This window comes from Aethalodelphis obliquidens, unplaced genomic scaffold (genome assembly GCF_003676395.1).
Source record: "Aethalodelphis obliquidens isolate GAN/ISIS:26980383/991018 unplaced genomic scaffold, ASM367639v1 scaffold68, whole genome shotgun sequence".
NCBI lineage: Eukaryota > Metazoa > Chordata > Mammalia > Artiodactyla > Delphinidae > Aethalodelphis > Aethalodelphis obliquidens.
Window position 1 is genome coordinate 709,437 of NW_020838012.1, and position 19,802 is coordinate 729,238.

A 19,802-nucleotide genomic window follows, 5' to 3' on the forward strand; every position below is an offset into this window, starting at 1 on the left:
ACATTTAAGGCTTTAAATACTACTCTATTAGCAAATTTCAATTATAAAATACAATATTATCAACTACAGAGACCATGTTATACATTAGATTTTCAAACCTTATTCATCTTATAACTGAAAGTCCTTTATACCAAACTCTGTCAATTTCCCCAACCCCCAAGCTCCTAGCAACCACTTTTCTATTCTGTTTTTATAAATTTGACTGAACTAGTCAAAAACTATCTTAGAAAGAGAAATCTCAGCAAGAGTTTCTTGCCTATAGGAATTCGCATAACCCAAGAGGGAAATATTGTGTGCAACATTTCCCTAACTTATTACTCCAAATAAACTTTTTTTTCCCCTCATAGAATATCTATAAGTACCTTGTAGAAGCTGTGTTACACAGAACATAATTTGGAAATGCTGATCAAAGTAAAATGTTGGCAGTCTCAAATTTTTGTATTTATAAAACATAATGAACTACTTTTTATACTTTTTATCCATGGTTGTTTGACACATTCCTGGCTGTGAAAACCTAAAACAAATATCTTAATATTTAAAGAAAAGATGTGTGGTCTCAGATGCACAAAAAAATACCTCCTTCATTTAAAGTCCATTTGAAATATTATCATGGGTAAACTCAAGTTATTTCATGCTAAAACACCGTTTGCAAATTTGGTAATTGGATCCATTTTGTGGTGTTTACACCCTGGAAATGCCACTACATTTCATTTATAATCAAACTGATGGGGTTTGAAATGGTATTAAATGTGCCAGATTGAGGGGAAAATCTAAATGAATTCATACAAAGTGTTATTAACTTGGAAATGCTTCAATGGGCATTTGGCATTTTTACATTGGTAGGTTTAATTTGTTGAGAGAGAACAATGAGTTAGAGAGATATTGAACTCTAGATTTTTTGCCATTTTAACATTTATGTTTGTCATTTATGAACCTGGGCTGAGAAGTGGTTAAATTTCTGCCTTGTAACTTCTGAGTTTTATAACTATGGAAGTTTTGTTATATTCACCTATTTCTCTTGTAGATGGTCAGTTTAAACATAGACTTCCCATAAGAACAGTAAAGATATGGTCATCGAAAAATAAACTCAGTGCTCCACACTTAATGGTTTAGCGTGGAGTATCTGAGGTTTAAGACTTTAAGATACTTTTACAAAGGCAAGACAGCATATTGTATATAAAGATGAAATAGCCATTTTCATTAATGAAGTAAAGCAAAAAAAAAAAAAAAAAGGAACAAGAATAAACATCAGGAAAAAGTGAAGCAGTACAGATACAAATGAGTTTAAAAGCATGAAGAATTTTAATGAACAAAGGACTATATACATGGTAAATATGATATTGTAATATCTGAATTTCCCATAATGACTAACAAAATGCCTTGTACATAGCAGTGTTTCATAAATTTGAGTGAATTCTTGTTAAGTAAGAAGTTGTAGGAAACAAAACACTGAACTGGGAATTAGATTCAAATAGCAAATGACCAAGTGGCTCTTTAGTTGAGTAGCCATTTACAGCTTCTGTGAGTTCAGCATTCCAAGAGGAGGAAATGTGCTTGACAGGTTTCAGCGGCCAGTATAGTTGGATCATAATGGGAAAAGGGAAGGAAGGAAAGCAGGAGACAGATTACGTCAGGATTCATAATCTTTGCAGAACTCTCTTTTCTCATTTACAAAGTGAGGAGTTTGGGGAAAATGGATTTCACAACCTCTTCGAGTTCGAAAAGTCTCTTACATCCATGATTAATGCAAAATTCCATGAATACATTAGGAAGAATAAGAGAATAAACCAAGGAAAACACAAGATGATTAGTGGAGTGTCTGGGACGGAAAACAATAAAAATTCAGTTGTAACTGTGATTTTAAATAACTGTCATCAAGATAGTGATTTAACTATAAAACAAAAATGTAGTAGAAAATGCAATGTATTCGTTATTAGCAACTTAAATGAATCAGCTTTGCTATATTTCTTTCCTTGGAATTGTTACATGTGATATTATATTTTATTCACAAAAGATCAAGTTGATTCTTCATCATTGTATATTCTAAAGTGCAAGTCATTTTGGTTCAATTACTTATTCATCTTTATTACCCAATCTCCTAGATAAAGATGAACAACTATCAATAAATACCATGAAACTTCCATTCCATAATTTCCTTAAGTGTTCTCCATAGAATTTAGATATCTGGGATGTTATATTACATAGAGAAAGTAACCTATTTTTGGTCAGTGCAGTGAAAGTACACTCAAGGGAACAGCAGCTATAAGGAAGTAAGGAAAACATTATTATGCAGAAGAAATTCTACTACAAATTGTAGTGCTATGTTTCCAACAAAAGCTTCAGCCAATTGCACTGGGAGCTCTGAGCTGAGAGGTTCATTCATTCAGTGTCCCAAATTAAAACACGGGGCAAAGTCTTTGTATATAAATCCTTGACCAATCAGTGGATGTAGGCTGGTCTCACCCAGGGGCCATAAAGGCGAGGGAGTTTCCTTTATCTGAGTACAAATACAGAAAGAAATAGCTCTGAGCCATCACCAACAAACACTCCTTTCAGTTGAGGGAATGAGGGTCAGTCCTGAAAAGTGTGCCATACCTCTGCTACACCTGTCCACAAAGGGTGTTAGAGTTCAGTACAGCAAAGAGAACACAGACATTGGAATTACTGAACTGGGTGGGAAATGTTACTCTTACTTGTGTGATTTTGAGTCAGTTTTTAACTGACCTGGTCTATTTTATGGTCTACAAAATAAAGTTTGTTGCCTGTAAGACAATTTATTCAAAGATCATCTCTACTCCTTTCTTGTTTATGTCACAATGGAAAGCCAGACGTGACAGATATTTCTTAAATTCCATGATACTTACTGGAGTCTTCAGAAGTATCTACATACCTCACACAAAGGTATAACCTCCATCTTTCTTTCCACGCCAGAATGGTGAAAAGTCCAGGGTTAACTCAGTCACTCTCTCTTCCCCCATACAAAATCATTTTTGGTGCTACTGCTCTCACCTAAAAAGACCTGTGGAGTACCAGACCAGCTCTGGAACAGGAATTGATGCAAATGCTATCTTCATTGCTGTTGGCACAGGTAAGATATTTTGTGCCCATGCTGATGTGAGTACTAAAGTAGGGTTTAAGACTTTAGGAGGGAAATAGAAAAATCAGACCATTCTAGGCTATTAAGAAAAATCTTGCTCCAGAAAAGTATCTCCATTTAAATTAGTCTAGCCTATTTAAATTTTCTAAAAAGCTAAACAGATGATTCAGCTATATAGAAAAGTTAAGATATATTTTATCTGTACTTTAGTTTCTTCTAATGTGAATCACTGAATCTTCTGTTAAACTTTGAAGCTGTTTCTACGGTTATGTCCCACTCCTTTGATTTTACTCGTTCAGAAAACATTTGTCAACCGTTTTTTTCATACCAGACCCTGAACTGAGGGGAAGACACAATGATGAATCAGACAGAGTTCCTGTCTTCAAAATCCTCAGGTTTAATTATGAAAATAGACAATTTTAAGCAGATAATTACAACAGTGTGTGATATATGTATGTAGAGATAGTCATAAGCTGTGGTGGTAAAGGTACATAACCTAGCCTCGGAGAGAAGAAAAACCTTCCCAGAGAGATAATGTTTTAAGTTTAATCTTTTTGCATGAGAAAAAGTTATTGAGATAAAAAGGGGTCAGAAAAAAAGTGAATAAGGTAAGAGAATTTCAGATGAAAGGACCAGCATGTAGCAAGGCTTAAGAATGAGAAAATTGACTACTTGGAACTTCCCAAATGGCTGTGACTGAAACTAAGAGTGCACCTCTTTTAGGTGTCAAAGTAAGGAGTTATGACTATCACCTGATGACCTTCTTGAGCCATTGGTAATATTCAGTGATGTAACAAGATCAATTAGTCTTTTTAAAAACTTTAATTTTTAAAAATATGATGTTAACAACAACATTAATAATTAATACTTATGTTTATTTATATTTACTCTGTGCTAAGCATTTTATATTTACTATCTCAATTACTCTTCACAAGAGTTTTCTGAGGACAGGACTATTAGCATTCCCATTTCACCTATATGAAATATGAGATTCAGAAAGGTAGCTAGTATGAGGAATGAATTTTCAGGGATCTGGTCTGGAGTCAGGCAGAACATTTAGAGAACTACTAAAGTAATTAGGTAACAAATAGTGATATGGAAACACATAGAACACAAATGAAAGCTGTAACAGTAAAGAAAAGGAAAATGATATGGAAATTAAGGAGGTAGAATCTATATGATTCAGATCATCTTGTGTTGGATGTGGGAAATGGATCAGTCTAGGATGTCTAACAAGGCTTCTTGCTATAAAAACTGAAGAATGATGATGCCATTTGCTGAGTTGGTAAGTTAAGTGGTTTCTCTTTGCCTAGACTGTACAATGTGTTGATGATGAACATCTGCTTTCCTATTGGGACTCTGGAATTTTCCTAGTTGCTACGCAGAGAATGCCTACATGGCCAGTCCTCAATAAAACTCCTAAACCCCAAGTCTCAAATGGACTTCCCCGGGCAAGAATGCTACACACATGTGGCTGCTCTGTCACTGCTGGAGGGAGAGTATACTCTAGTAACCCCTTCTAGGAGGGGGAGAACACAGGAAGCCTATACATGGATTCCTTCAGACTCCACCTGTTTCTTTTCTCCATACTGATCCATCTGCAGATCCTTACTCTGTCATGGTAGTAAAGTCAGCAGTGAGTACATGTTTAGCCCTGTGAATCTTTCTAGTGAATTACTGAATGTGCATGTGGTCTTGGGAAGCTTTGAAACAGGAATATATAAGATGACCCCAGGAGGCCACAGATAACTTAAGAATTCATGGGGGTGAATTTGGTGTGGACAGCAGTCTAGATTTCTCTTCTGAGAGCTTGACCTTAAAACAAACAAAAAGGAAATATATAGAGAAACGCAAGAAATGCGGTTTAGAAGAATATGAGTTGGGAATGACTTAAACATGTCTATATGCTGAAGAAAAGAACAAATAAGGAGGGAGAACATAAAGATGTGGACTAGGGAAGAGATCCATTAGTGGAGGTAGGAAAGATGCAAAACAACAGCATCATATTTTACCCTAGATCCAAGGAGGGACAACACCTACACAAAGATAAGAAAGAAGAGGAAAAGAATATTTAAGAATGTAGATAAAGTGGTGAGCAGAGAAAGGAACTTGAAGGCATTTTTGTCTGATGGATTTCTCCTTATTTTTTGCCCTTGTTTTGCTTTGTTTCCCTGTGAATTAGAAGATTAATTGAGCAGTAATATGCAACATAACCCAAAAAAATCAAATGAATTTAATTTTCACTGAATTGACATACACTAGTTGCCCATAGGTACCTGGATTTATTTCTGGGCATTCTGTTCTTTTCCATTGATCTATGTGTCTGTCTTAGTGCCAGTACATGCTGCTTTGATTACTGTAGATTTGTAGTATAGTCTGAAGTCTGGGAGGGTGATGCCTCCACTTTGGTTCTTTTTTCTCAAGATTGCATTGGCAATTCAGGGTCTTTTGTTGTTCCATATAAATTTTAATATTATTTGTTCTAGTTCTATGGAAAAGGTCATGGACATTTTGATAAGGATTAAATTAAAGTTGTAGATTGCTTTGGGTAGTATGGAATTTCAAAAATATTAATTCTTCCAATCTAAGAGCACAGGATATCTTTCCATTTCTTTGTATCATCTTCAGTTTTCTTCAATAAAGTTTTATAGTTTTCAGAGTATAGGTCTTTCACCTCTTTGGTTAAGTTTATTCCTAGATATTTTGTTGTATTTGATGTGATTTTAAAGGGGATTTTTAAACTTTCTGATAGTTCATTATGGTGTAAAGAAATGTAACAGATTTCTATTTATTAATCTTGTATACCACAATTTGACTGAATTTTTAAATTACATCTAACAGATTTTTGGTGGAGACTTTAGGGTTTTCTATATAATGTATCATGTCATCTCCAAATAGTGACAGTGTTACTTCTTCCCTTTCAAGTTGGATATATATTTTTTGTAGGTGAGAACCTCATTTGCTCTTGCCTGGTTTTACTGAAATAACCTCTTAAAATTTTTTTTTTTTATATTGTAGTATAGTTGATTAACAATGTTGTGTTAGTTTCAAGTGTACAACAAAGTGATTCAGTTATACATATACATGTACCTATTCTTTTTCAAATTATTTTCCCATTTAGGTTATTACAGATTATTGAGCAAGGTTTCCTGTGCTGCACAGTAGGTCCTTGTTGGTTATCTATTTTATATATAGAATTGTGTATCTATCAATCTCAAACTCCCAATCTATCCCTCTCCACACCCCTTACTCTCTTGTAACCATAAGTGCAATTTCTAAGTCTGTGAGTCTGTTTCTGTTTTGTAAATTGTTCATTTGTATGATTTTTTAAAAATTCTGCATATAAGTCATATCATATGATATCTGTCTTTCTCTGACTTACTTCTCTTAGTATGATAATCTTTGGGTCCATCCAAGTTACTGCAAATTTCATTCATTTTAATGGCTGAGTAATATTCCATTGTATATATGTACCACATCTTCTTTATCCATTCATCTGTAGATGGACATTTATGTTGCTTCTATGTCTTGGCTATTGTAAATGGCAGTGCAATGAACATTGGGGTGCATGTATCCTTTTGAACCATTGTTTTCTCTGGATTGCTGGATGATATGGTAGCCCTATATTTAGTCTTTAAAGGAATCTCCATAGTGGCAGCAATAACTTTTTTGATCCATTTTCTAGAGTAATGTAAATAAAAACAAAAAATAAACAAATAGAACCTAATTAAACTCAAAAGCTTTTGCACAGCAAAGGAAACCATAAACAAAATGAAAAGACAACCCACAGAGTGGGAGAAAATATTTACAAATGATGTGACAGTCAGGGGATTAATTTCCAAAATTTATAAACAGCTCATGCATACAAATATGAAAAAAACAAACAACCAAAACAATAAAAAAATTAGCAGAAGACCTAAATAAATATTTCTTTAAAAAAAATACAGATGGCCAAGAAGCACATGAAAAATATGCTCAACATCACTAATTATTAGAGAAATACAAATCAAAACTACAATGAGATATTACCTCACACCAGTCAGAATTGCCATAATCAAAAATTATAAAATAACCTATTAATGGTACTATCCTAAATTTTCCTTTCTAATTCTTACTATAGACTAAATTGCAAATATACATAATAATTTTCAATGATCATTTATCATCTACAGAATAACTCCAAACTAGTTAAAAGGCACATGTGACTCTTACTGTATGATTTCCTTCCTTCTAGCATCATCACTACTCATTCCCTTTCTCAAAAAATATATTTCAGAATTTTGTAATATTTGGAGTACTTAATCATTCCACACCCTGTACTTCCATATCTCTGCACAAGTTTTGACTCTACCTGGAATGCTCTGCCCCTTATTTCTACCAGAAACCAATTACCTTTTTGGAGAATTTATATTCATCTTTGAAGCCTTAGATTAATCATTACCCACTCTACCAAGGATTCTTTGATTTTTGTAGGCTAAGGTGATCATTTCCTCCTTTGTGCAACCACTGTGTCTTACTTATACTTCCATTTTTAAAAATGTTTTGTTAAATATGATAGTCTTTAAGGTTATCTTCTCCTCTAGACTCAGAGTACCTTGGTGTAGGGTTTATGTGTGTGTGTGTGTGTGTGTGTGATCTTATTTGTATCCCCAATGCCTCACCATCATTGTTGCTCAGCCAATATTTGCACAATCAGGATGTGAATGAATAGATGGATAACTTTAGAGTAAATTTTACCTTAGGGATATAGGTAAATTTGACAATTATTCTGACAAAGACAACAAAACAAGCATAGGTTTTTACTTTATAGAGAGGAAGATAATAAATAAAATATGATTATGAATACATGTACCATAATAATGAACTTGATAATTAAGAGAATAATCATAGAATTCCAATAATATATCCAGGAATTTACATAAAAGAAACAGAATCAATCAAGATATAGTCCTTCAATATAGAGGAAAAGTTGTGATGGAAAATGAGCTTGAATATTTTTGAGGAATAGAAACCAGTCAGGGTAATGTGACATGATATTTTTAAATAGATGAAAGCTTATATTTCTGTAATTCTTATATGGTCACAAGTTCTTTATCCTTTTCATTTAAAAGGAAATTATGATTGTTAACTGACTTGATAGTAAGTGAGCAAGGAAAGTTTTAGTTTAAGGGCATTCCCAAAACAATATCCAAATAAAAGCTTGCATATCAGTTTTAAAATAATCTTTTATGAAACTGCAAAATAATCCTCTTTTACAAATAGTCAAGATATCAAAAGAAAATTGAAGATAGAGCTTTGAACTTTTCTTTATATGCACCAAAGTTAAAAATGGAGATAAACTTATAATTGGCTTTAAAACATATGACTTTAGTTTAAAATATTACTTCAAATCAGGAAAGCTCATATCACTTTTTAAAAGATTCAAGATACTACCCATAAAGGGAATATAGCATGATCTCCATTCCATTCTGCTTCAAGGATTATCAATGCACACACATTTACTTCAAAATTGCATCTTCCCTGTAAATCCATTCAACAATATATTTAATTAGCATTTTTCATCAAGTCAAAGGTACACATTTTAGTATTTTAACATTACTGAATTAGAAATTCATATAAAATTGTCAATATGTCATAGTTTAATTGACAAAATGTATTAAGTTTAATTGTGAAAGAACATAATAGCACAGCTCACCACTGGAGATCTTAGAGATTTGAAGACATAAGGTTAAATGCCTAGACTCTGCCTATTTTTCCAATGTCAATCCAAGTTGTAATAACTGAACTAAAAAGAAAGTTCCAGTTTTTTCCTACTCTAGTGTCACAGAGTATTTCATCTCTTCTAGACATACCAAAAAAAAAAAAAAAAAATCAAAGGGAAACAAAAATTTTCCACCCAGAAGAAAACGTGAGTAAATTCCTACATCTGAATTTCTAATTGCTATTTAAATAAATAGCAAAACTGATATATATTTTGATCCTTCAACATGACATAACAATCATTAAGCACAGAAAAAACATCTGGATAATAAATTCATTGCCACCTTAAACACAGTATAACTCCTGCTCAAAATCAATATTGGCTTGCAGGAAACATATTTAGATTGAGAATTATACACTAGCTGACTTTCTTCACTCTCATCCCTATAAACATGACTGGTTTTCAGGATCATTCTCACATTCTTGCTGCTAATGATTTGCATTCACTCTGTTAGCTCTCAGAGCCACTATAGTTGTTTGATAAATAGCATATCATTTAATGTCTTAGTTTTCCAGCTCCTTGATTTGAACTCTGAAACTTGCTCTATTCAGTTCTATTCTCCTCCCACTCCTTCATGCCATCTGTTCTTTTATGTCATTACCTCCAGTCTACTGGAACTTCCCTATTATTTCAGATCATCCATGTTTTTCTGTTTATGAGCCCATCTCTACATATTATTGATCCCATGATCCCCAATGCCTTTAAGTTATTACTAAAATGTTTCTGATTATGATTCCTCTCCTCTCACCCCTCATAACACCTTTCTGTTTGTCCTTCCCAGCATATATCTTGGTGCTTGTTTTGCACCATTTTTATGATTGTTTTATGAATCTTTTACTCCCAGCCTGGACTTAACCATCATGAGAACAAAGGCTGCTTCTAGAATGGAATATTTTTAATGACTGCTTAATAATCTGAAGTTTATTTCTGCTCAATCAGATATATGAGTTGTTTATTTTTGTGTTATTAAAAATATCTTAAATAAAATCTATCTTACTACTTTAGAATTTTCTTTAGAAAGAAATTTCTAACACTGTGCTTTGTAAAAATTAATGTTCTAAAAGACATTGATACATATTTCCAGATTGCTTTCTAAAAAAAATGAATAAAATTTTAGTTTCTCACTAATAATATATGAAGCTCTGCAGTATTCTATCATCAATATCATTCAATATTTAAATTTATAAAGACTGATAATTTAACAGGCTCAAAAATATATTTTTGTTTTTAACTTGTAATGCTTAATTTAAATTTGGTTTGAAATTATATCTTAATTATAAATACATATTTATATTTATTAGGATATAATCAGTTATAATTCTACTTCTGTCAGTAGCCTGATCTTATGCTTTACTCATTTTTCCAATTAAATTTAATATTTATAATTTGTATAAGCCCATATTATCATAACATTTTGGTTGGACAGGAAAATGGGGGAAGAGTAAGACATGAAGATCACCTTCCTCCCCACAGATACACCAGAAATACATCTACACGTGGAACAACTCCTACAGAACACCTACTGAATGCTGGCATAAGACCCCAGACCTCCCAAAAGGCAATAAACTCCCCACGTACCTGGGTAGGGCAAAAGAAAAAAAGAATAAACAGAGACAAAATGATAGGGACGGGACCTGCACCACTGGGAGGGAGCTGTGAAAGAGGAAAGGTTTCCACACACTGGGAAGCCCCTTCGCGGACGGAGACTGCGGGTGGAGGAGGGGGAAAGCTTCAGAGCCACGGAGGAGATCACAGTAACGGGGTGCAGAGGGCAAAGCTGAAAGATTCCCACACAGAGGATTGGTGCTGACCAGCACTCACCAGCCCGAGAGGCTTGTCTGCTCACCTGCCGGGGTGGGTGGGGATGGGAGCTGAGGATCGGGCTTCGGTCGGGAGTGCAGGGAGAGGACGGGGGTTGGCGGCGTGAACACAGCCTGCAGGGGGTTAGTGCACGGTTAGCTGGGAGGGAGTCCGGGAAAATGTCTGACCTGCCAAAGAGGCAAGAGACTGTTTCTTCCCTCTTTGTTTCCTGGTGCACGAGGAGAGGGGATTAAGAGCACTGCTTAAAGGAGATCCAGAGATGGGTGTGAGCCACTGCTAACTGCTCGGACCCCAGAGACAGGCATGAGATGCTAAGGCTGCTGCTGCCAACAAGAATCCTGTGTGTGAGCACAGGTCACTCTCCACACCTCCCTTACGGGGAACCTGTGCAGCCCGCCACCGCCAGGGTCCCGGGATCCAGGGACAACTTCCCCAGAAGAATCATGGCGTGCCTCAGGCTGGTGCAATGTCATGCTGGCCTCTGCCGCCGCAGGCTCGCCCCGCACATTGTACCCCTCCCTCCCCCTGGCCTGAGTGATCCAGAGTCTCTGAAGCAGCTGCTCCTTTAACTCCGTCCTGTCTGAGCGAAGAACAGAAGCCCTCCGGCGACATACACGCAGAGACGGGGCCAAATCCAAAACTGAGCCCTGGGAGTTGTGAGAACAAAGAGAAAGGGAAATCTCTCCCAGCAGCCTTAGAAGTGGCAGATTAAAGTTCCACAATCAACTTGATGTACCCTGCATCTGTGGAATACATGAATAGACAACGAATCATCCCAAATTGAGGAGATGGACTTTGAGAGCAAGATTTGTTATTTTTTCCTATTTTCCTCTTTTTGTGAGTGTGTATGTGTATGCTTCTGTGTGACATTTAGTTTGTATAGCTTTGCTTCCATCATTGTCCTAGGGTTCCATCCGTCCATTTTCTTTTCTTTAAAATAATTTTTTTCTTAATAATTATTATTTTAATTATTTTATCTTACTTTATTTTATTTTATCTTCTTTCTTTCTTTCCTTCTTTCCTTCCTTCACTCCTTCCTTCCTCCATCCCTCCCTCCCTCCATGCCTCCCTCCCTCTCTCCCTCCTGTCTTTCTTTCTTTCTTTCTTTTTTCTTTCTTTCTCTCTACTTTTTCTCCCTTTTATTCTGAGCCGGGTGGATGAAAGGCTCTTGGTGAGACAGCCAAGAGTCAGTGCTCTGCCCCTGAGGTGGGAGAGCCAACTTCAGCACACTGGTCCACAATAGACCTCCCAGCTCCACATAATATCAAATGGCAAAAATCTCCCAGAGATCTCCATCTCAACAACAGCACCCAGCTTCACTAAACGAACAGCAAGCTACAGTGCTGGACACCCTATGCCAAACAACTAGCAAGACAGGAACACAACACCACCCATTAGCAGGGAGGCTGCCTAAATACATAATAAGTCCACAGACACCCCAAAATACACCACCAGATGTGGACCTGCCCACCAGAAAGACAAGATTCAGCCTCATCCACCAGAACACAGGCACTAGTCCCCTCCACCAGGAAGCCTACACAACCCACTGAACCAACTTTAGCCACTGGGGAGAGACACCAAAAATTACGGGAACTACGAACCTGCAGCCTGCAAAAAGGAGACCCCAAACACAGTAAGATAAGCAAAATGAGCAGACAGAAAAACACACAGCAGAGGAAGGAGCAAAATTAAAACCCAAAACGCCTAACAAATGAAGGGGAAATAGGCAGTCTACCTGAAAAAGAATTCAGAATAATGACAGTAACGATGATCAAAAATCTTGCAAATAGAATAGACAAAATGCAAGCAACACTTAACAAGGACCGAAAAGAACTAAAGACGAAAGAAGCAACGATGAACAAAACAATAAATGAAATTAAAAGTACTCTAGATGGGATCAATAGCAGAATAACTGAGGAAGAAGAACGGATAAGTGACCTGGAAGAAAAAATAGTGGAAATAACTACTGCAGAGCAGAATAAAGAAAAAAGAATGCAAGGAACTGAGGACAGTCTCAGAGACATCTGGAACAACATTAAACGCACCAACATTCGAATTATAGGGGTTCCAGAAGAAGAAGAGAAAAACAAAGGGACTGATAAAATATTTGAGGAGATTATAGTGAAATGTTCCTTAATATGGGAAAGGAAATAATTAATCAAGTCCAGGAAGCACAGAGAGTCCCATACAGGATAAATCCAAGGAAAAATATGTCAAGACACATATTAATCAAACTGTCAAAAATTAAATAAAAGGAAACATATTAAAAGCAGCAAGGGAAAAACAACAAATAACACACAAGGGAATCCCCATAAGGTTAACACCTTATCTTTCAGCAGAAACTCTGCAAGCCAGAAGGGACTGGCAGGAAATATTTAAAGTGATGAAGGAGAAAACGGTGAAACCAAGATTACTCTACCCAGCAAAGATCTCATTCAGATTTGATGGAGAAATTAAAACCTTTACAGACAAGCAAAATCTGAGTGAGTTCAGCACCACCAGACCAGCTTTACAACAAATGCTAAAGGAACTTTGACAGGCAAGAAACACAAGAGAAGGAAAAGACCTACAATAACGAACTGAAAACAATTTAAAAAATGGGAATAAGAACATACATATCGAAATTTACCTTAAATGTAAATGGACTAAATGCTCCCATCCAGAGACACAGATTGGCTGAATGGATACAAAAACAAGGCACATATATATGTTGTCTACAAGAGACCCCCTTCAGACCTAGAGACACATAGAGACACAAAGTAAGCGGATGGAAAAAGATATTCCATGCAAATGGAAACTAAAAGAAAGCTGGAGTAGCAATTCTCATATCAGACAAATAGACTTTAAAATAAAGACTATTAGAAGAGACATAGAAGGACACTACATAATGATCAAGGGATAGATCCAAGAAGAAGGTATAACAATTGTAAATATTTATGCACCCAACATAGGAGCACCTCAATACATAAGGCAAATACCAACAGCCATAAAAGGGGAAATTGAGAGTAACACATTCATAGTAGGAGACTTTAAGACCCCAATTTCACCAATGAACAGATCACCCAAAATGAAAATAAATAAGGAAACACAAGCTTTAAATGATACATTAAACAAGATGGACTTAATTGATATTTATAGGACATTCCATCCAAAAACAACGGAATGCACTTTTTTCTCAAGTGCTCAGGGAACATTCTCCAGGATAGATCATGTATTGGGTCACAAATCAAGACTTGGTAAATTTAAGAAAATTGAAATTGTATGAAGTATCTTTTCCGACAACAATGCTATGAGATTAGATATCAATTAAAGGAAAAGATCTGTAAAAAATACAAACACATGGAGCCTAAACAATATACTACTTAATAACAAAGAGATCACTGAAGAAATAAAAGAGGAAATCAAAAAATACCTAGAAAAAAATGACAATGGAGAAACGATGACCCAAAACCTATGGGATGCAGCAAAAGCAGTTCTAAGTGGGAAGTTTATAGCAATACAATCCTACCTTAAGAAACAGAAAACATCTCGAATAAACAACCTAACCTTGCATCTAAAGCAATTAGAGGAAGAAGAACAAAACCCCCCAGAGTTACCAGAAGGAAACAAATCATAAAAATCAGATCAGAAATAAATGATAAAACAATGAAGGAAACAATATCAAAGATCAATAAAATTAAAAGCTGCTTCTTTGAGAAGATAAAAAAAAGTGATAAAATACTAGCCAGACATCAAGAAAAAAAGGGAGAAGACTCAAATCAACAGAATTAGAAATGAAAAAAGAGAAGTAACAGCTGACACTGCAGAAATACAAAGGATCATGAGAGATTACTACAAGCAACTCTATGCCAATAAAACGGACAACCTGGAAGAAATGGACTCATTCTTAGAAATGCACAACCTGCCAAGACTGAATCAGGAAGAAATAGAAAATATGAACAGACCAATCACAAACACTGAAATTGAAACTGTGATTAAAAATCTTCAATAAAACAAAAGCCCAGGACCAGATGGCTTCACAGGTGAATCCTATCAAAAAATTAGAGAAGAGCTAACACCTATCCTTCTAAAACTCTTCCCAAATATAGCAGAGGGAGGAACACTCTCAAACTCAATCTATGAGGCCACCATCACCCTGATACAAAAAGCAGACAAGGATGTCACAAAGAAAGAAAACTACAGGCCAATATCACTGATGAACATAGATGCAAAAATCCTCAACAAAATACTAGCAAACAGAATCCAACAGCACATTAAAAGGATCATACACCATGATCAAGTGAGGTTTATTCCAGGAATGCAAAGATGCTTCAATATACGCAAAGCAATCAACGTGATACACCATATTAACAAATTGAAGAAGAAAAACCATATGATCATCTCAATAGATGCAGAGAAAGCTTTTGACAAAATTCAACACCCATTTATGATAAAAACCCTGCAGAAAGTAGGCATAGAGGGAACTTTCCTCAACATAATAAAGGCCATATATGACAAACCCACAGTCAACATCGTCCTCAATGGTGAAAAACTGAAAGGATTTTCACTAAAATCAGGAACAAGACAAGGTTGCCCACTCTCACAACTCTTATTGAACATAGTTTTGGAAGTTTTAGCCACAGCAATCAGAGAAGAAAAGGAATTAAAAAGAATCCAAATCGGAAAAGAAGAAGTAAAGCTGTCACTGTTTGCAGATGACATGATACTATACATAGAGAATATTAAAGATGCTACCAGAAAACTACTAGAGCTAATCAATGAATTTGGTAAAGTAGCAGGATACAAAATTAATGCACAGGAATCTCTAGCATTCCTATACACTAGTGATGAAAAATCTGAAAGTGAAATCAAGAAAACACTCCCAGTTATCATTGAAACTAAAATAATCAAATATCTAGGAATAAACCTAGACTTGTATGCAGAAAACTATAAGATACTGATGAAAGATGTTACAAATAGATGGAGAGATATAGCATGTTCTTGGATTGGAAGAATCAACATTGTGAAAATGACTCTACTACCCAAAGCAATCTACAGATTCAATGCAATCCCTATCAAACCACCACTGGCATTTTTCACAGAACTAGAACAAAAAATTTCACAATTTTTATGGAAACAAAAAAGACCCCGAATAGCCAGGGCAATCTTGAGAAAGAAAAACAGAGCTGGAGGAATCAGGCTCCCTGACTTCAGACTACAAAGCTACAGTAATCAAGTAATCAAGACATTATGGTACTGGCACAAAAACAGAAATATAGATCAGTCGAACAGGATAGAAAGCTCAGAGATAAACCCACGCAAATATGGTCACCTTATCTTTGATCTAGGAGGCAGGAATGTACAGTGGAGAAAAGACAGCCTCTTCAATAAGTGGTGCTGGGAAAACTGGACAGGTACATGTGAAATATGAGATTAGAACACTCTCTAACACCATACACATAAATAAGCTCAAAATGGATTAAAGACTTAAATGTAAGGCCAGAAACTCTCAAACTCTTAGAGGAAAACATAGGCAGAACACTCTATGACATAAATTACAGCAAGATCGTTTTTGACCCACCTCCTAGAAAAATGGAAATAAAAACAAACAAATGGGACCTAATGAAACTTAAAAGCTTTTGCACAGCAAAGGGAACCATAAGGAGGACAAAAAAACAACCCTCAGAATGGGAGAAAAATTTTTCAAATGAAGCAACTGACAAAGGATTTATCTCCAAAATTTATAAGCAGCTCATGCAGCTCATTAACAAAAAAACAAACAACCCAATCCAAAAATGGGCAGAAGACCTAAATAGACATTTCTCCAAAGAAGATATACAGGCTGTCAACAAACACATGAAAGAATGCTCAGCATCATTAATCATTAGAGAAATGCAAATCAAAGCTACAATGAGATATCATCTCACACCAGTCAGAATGGCCATCATCAACAAATCTAGAAACAATAAATGCTGGAGAGGGTGTGGAGAAAAGGGAACACTCTTGGCTTGCTGATGGGAATGTGAATTGTTACAGCCACTATGGAGAACAGTATGGAGGTTCCTTAAAAAACTACAAATAGAACTACCATATGACCCAGCAATCCCACTACTGTGCATATACCGTGAGAAAATCATAATTCAAAAAGAGTCATGTACCAAAATGTTCATTGCAGGCCTATTTACAATAGGCCGAAGATGGAAACATCCTAAGTGCCCATCATTGGATGAATGGATAAAGAAGATATGGCACATATATACAATGGAATATTATTCATCCATAAAAAGAAACGAAATTGAGCTATTTGTAGTGAGGTGGATGGACCTAGAGTCTGTCATACAGACTGAAGTAAGTTAGAGAGAGAAACACAAATACTGTATGCTAACACATATATATGGAATTTAAGGAAAAAAATGTCATGAAGAACCTAGGGGTAAGACAGGAATAAAGACACAGACCTACTATAGAATGGACTTGAGGATATCGGGAGGTGGAAGTGTAAGCTGTTACAAAGTGAGAGAGTGACATGGACATATATATACTACCAAATGTAAAATCGATAGCTAGTGGGAAGAAGTCACATAGCACGGGGAGATCAGCTCGGTGGTTTGTGACCACCTAGAGGGGTGGCATAGGGAGGGTGGGAGGGAGGGAGACACAAGAGGGAAGAGATATGGGAACATATTTATATGTATAACTGATTCCCTTTGTTATAAAGCAGAAACTAACACACCATTGTAAAGCAATTATACTCCAATAAAGATGTAAAAATAAATAAATAACATTTTGTGAATTTTTATAATTTGTTTGATTTTTATTTTTGAGTATTTTCACATGGAAGTCTTACATTTATATGATAATTTTCTTAATTATATAATGATTTTTAGGTATTAAAGTGTTTCCAAATCCAGAGATATAGTGAACATTCCTATTTTACTCAATATGGCTTTATTTGCAAATTTTAACTCTAGAATTTGCCTAAAATTTATTTTGTTGTATTGTATAAGATGATGATTCTTTTCAAAAAAAAATCAAACTAATTGCAGCTCAGTTAAAGATGGATGTTGGATTGAATACAGATCCTCATATCCTTCTGACACCCTTCCAAAGTGAAAACAAAGGGATATAAATCTATCGACAGGAAAGGGAAGGAAAAAAAAATTTTGGAATCTAGAAAGCAGATAAAATTTGTTAATTAAATTAGCAAGTCTGAAAGGCTGAAACCCAGATGTGCAATTGGGGATCTTTTGATGTAAATCTCACTTTACTCTTAAACCCCCCTCAAAATTTTTAGAATGGTATCAGGACATAGTACCAAGCAGTGACCAGGGAAGAGATACATAAACTAGGATAAAATGTTTAAAGTTCTATATTAGGTAATAATTAAATTTCCAGACAACTTGGATAACTGTTTGTTTCCCTACCACAACATTTTCTGTTTGGCAAGAGTGAATCAGAGGGAATCTATACTGGGGTTCATGTAGCAGAACTGGTGATAGATACTACTCTCATGAAAACATGGGATTGTATTTTTTGGGTTCTCAAGAGAAACAGAATCAACAGGATGTATACATATGTACATATGAGTTTTATTATAAGGGACTGTCTCATTCAATTATGGAGGCTTAGAAGTCTCGAGACTGCAGTCAGCAAGCTGGAAACCCAGGAGAACTGATGGTATAGTTTCAGCCTGAGTCTGGAGGCTCAGGAGAAGACCAGTGTCACAGCTAAAAGACAGTCAGGGAAAGGGAAAGAGGGAGAAAACAAGGAAAGGAGGGAGAGAAAGAGTGTACAATTCTCCACATTTTGTGGAAGCCCTCAACTGATTGGATGAATCCAACCCACATTGAAGAGGGCAATGTTAATCACATCCAGAAGCATGCTCAAAGACACACTCAGAATAAGGTGTAAGCAAATACCTAGGCACCACATGGCCCAGTCAACTTGACACATAAAAATAACCATGATCAAGGTTATGGGATTTTCTATATATCAAGTGACAAGACCCTAGCCCACTTCTACCACATAGTTCCCCAAATTTTGGCATACTGTTTTAAACTCTCCAGACAGGAAACGGGAAAACTTTCCTCTGATGAATCTGACCAGCTGAGGAGACCAAGACTTAAAAATACTGAAAGTAAAACTTCTCTCATTTGAACCAGCTAATACTACAGGGAACATCATTCTCAACAATCTCCTGTCACAAAAAGCTATTCAGTAATTCACTCTTAAACATGAGCCCATAATCAGTAATCATGAGGATTAAATGGAACACCTCTAGATTTAAAGAGGAGATAAAATCAAAGAGGAAATTTATAGATGATGCTAAAAAATTATTAAAATCCATTATTAGCATCAATAAAAAGATAAAGTAGTACATATTAAAATAAAAGAGTGAGTGAGCTGTGGAAATTGAAAACATAATGGTAGAAATGTAATGGAGGGAAGATAAAGCTAAGAAAATGTCCTAGTAAGTATAACTAAAAGATTGTAACAGTGAAAAAAGCTATTAGAAAATCAGTCTAGAGGTTACATCTTTTAAGTAACAGAAGTTTTAAAGAAAGAAAGAAAACAAAACCAGAAAAATAAAATGTCAAAAAAATAGTATAGTGGCTGTCCCCCACACCCCCACAATTTATATGTTGAAGTCCTAACCCCTAGTACCTCAGAATGTGATGTATTTGGAGAAAGAGCCTTTAAAGAGGTATTTAAGGTAAAATGAGGTTGTATATGTGGGCCCTAATCCAAAATGATTAATGTCTTTTTAAGAAGAGAAGATTATGTATTCTTTGGAAAAATATCTATTCAGGTTCCCCACACATTTTTTAATCAGATTGTTTTTTCAATACTGATATATATAAGTTCTTTGTATATTTTGGAAATTAACATTTTATCAGGCATAGAGCTTGCAAATACCTTCTTTTATTCAATAGGCTACTTTTATCTTTTATTGATGGTTTCCTTCCCTATGCAAAAGCTTTTAGTTTGACTTCATCCCATTTGTTTATTTTTGCCTTTGTTTGCCTTGCCTGAGGAGACATATTCAAAAAATATTCTAAGACAAATGTCAGAGTGTACTACATATGTTTTCTTCCCAGAGTTTTATGTTTTCAAGTCTTAAATTTAAGTCTGTAATCCATTTTT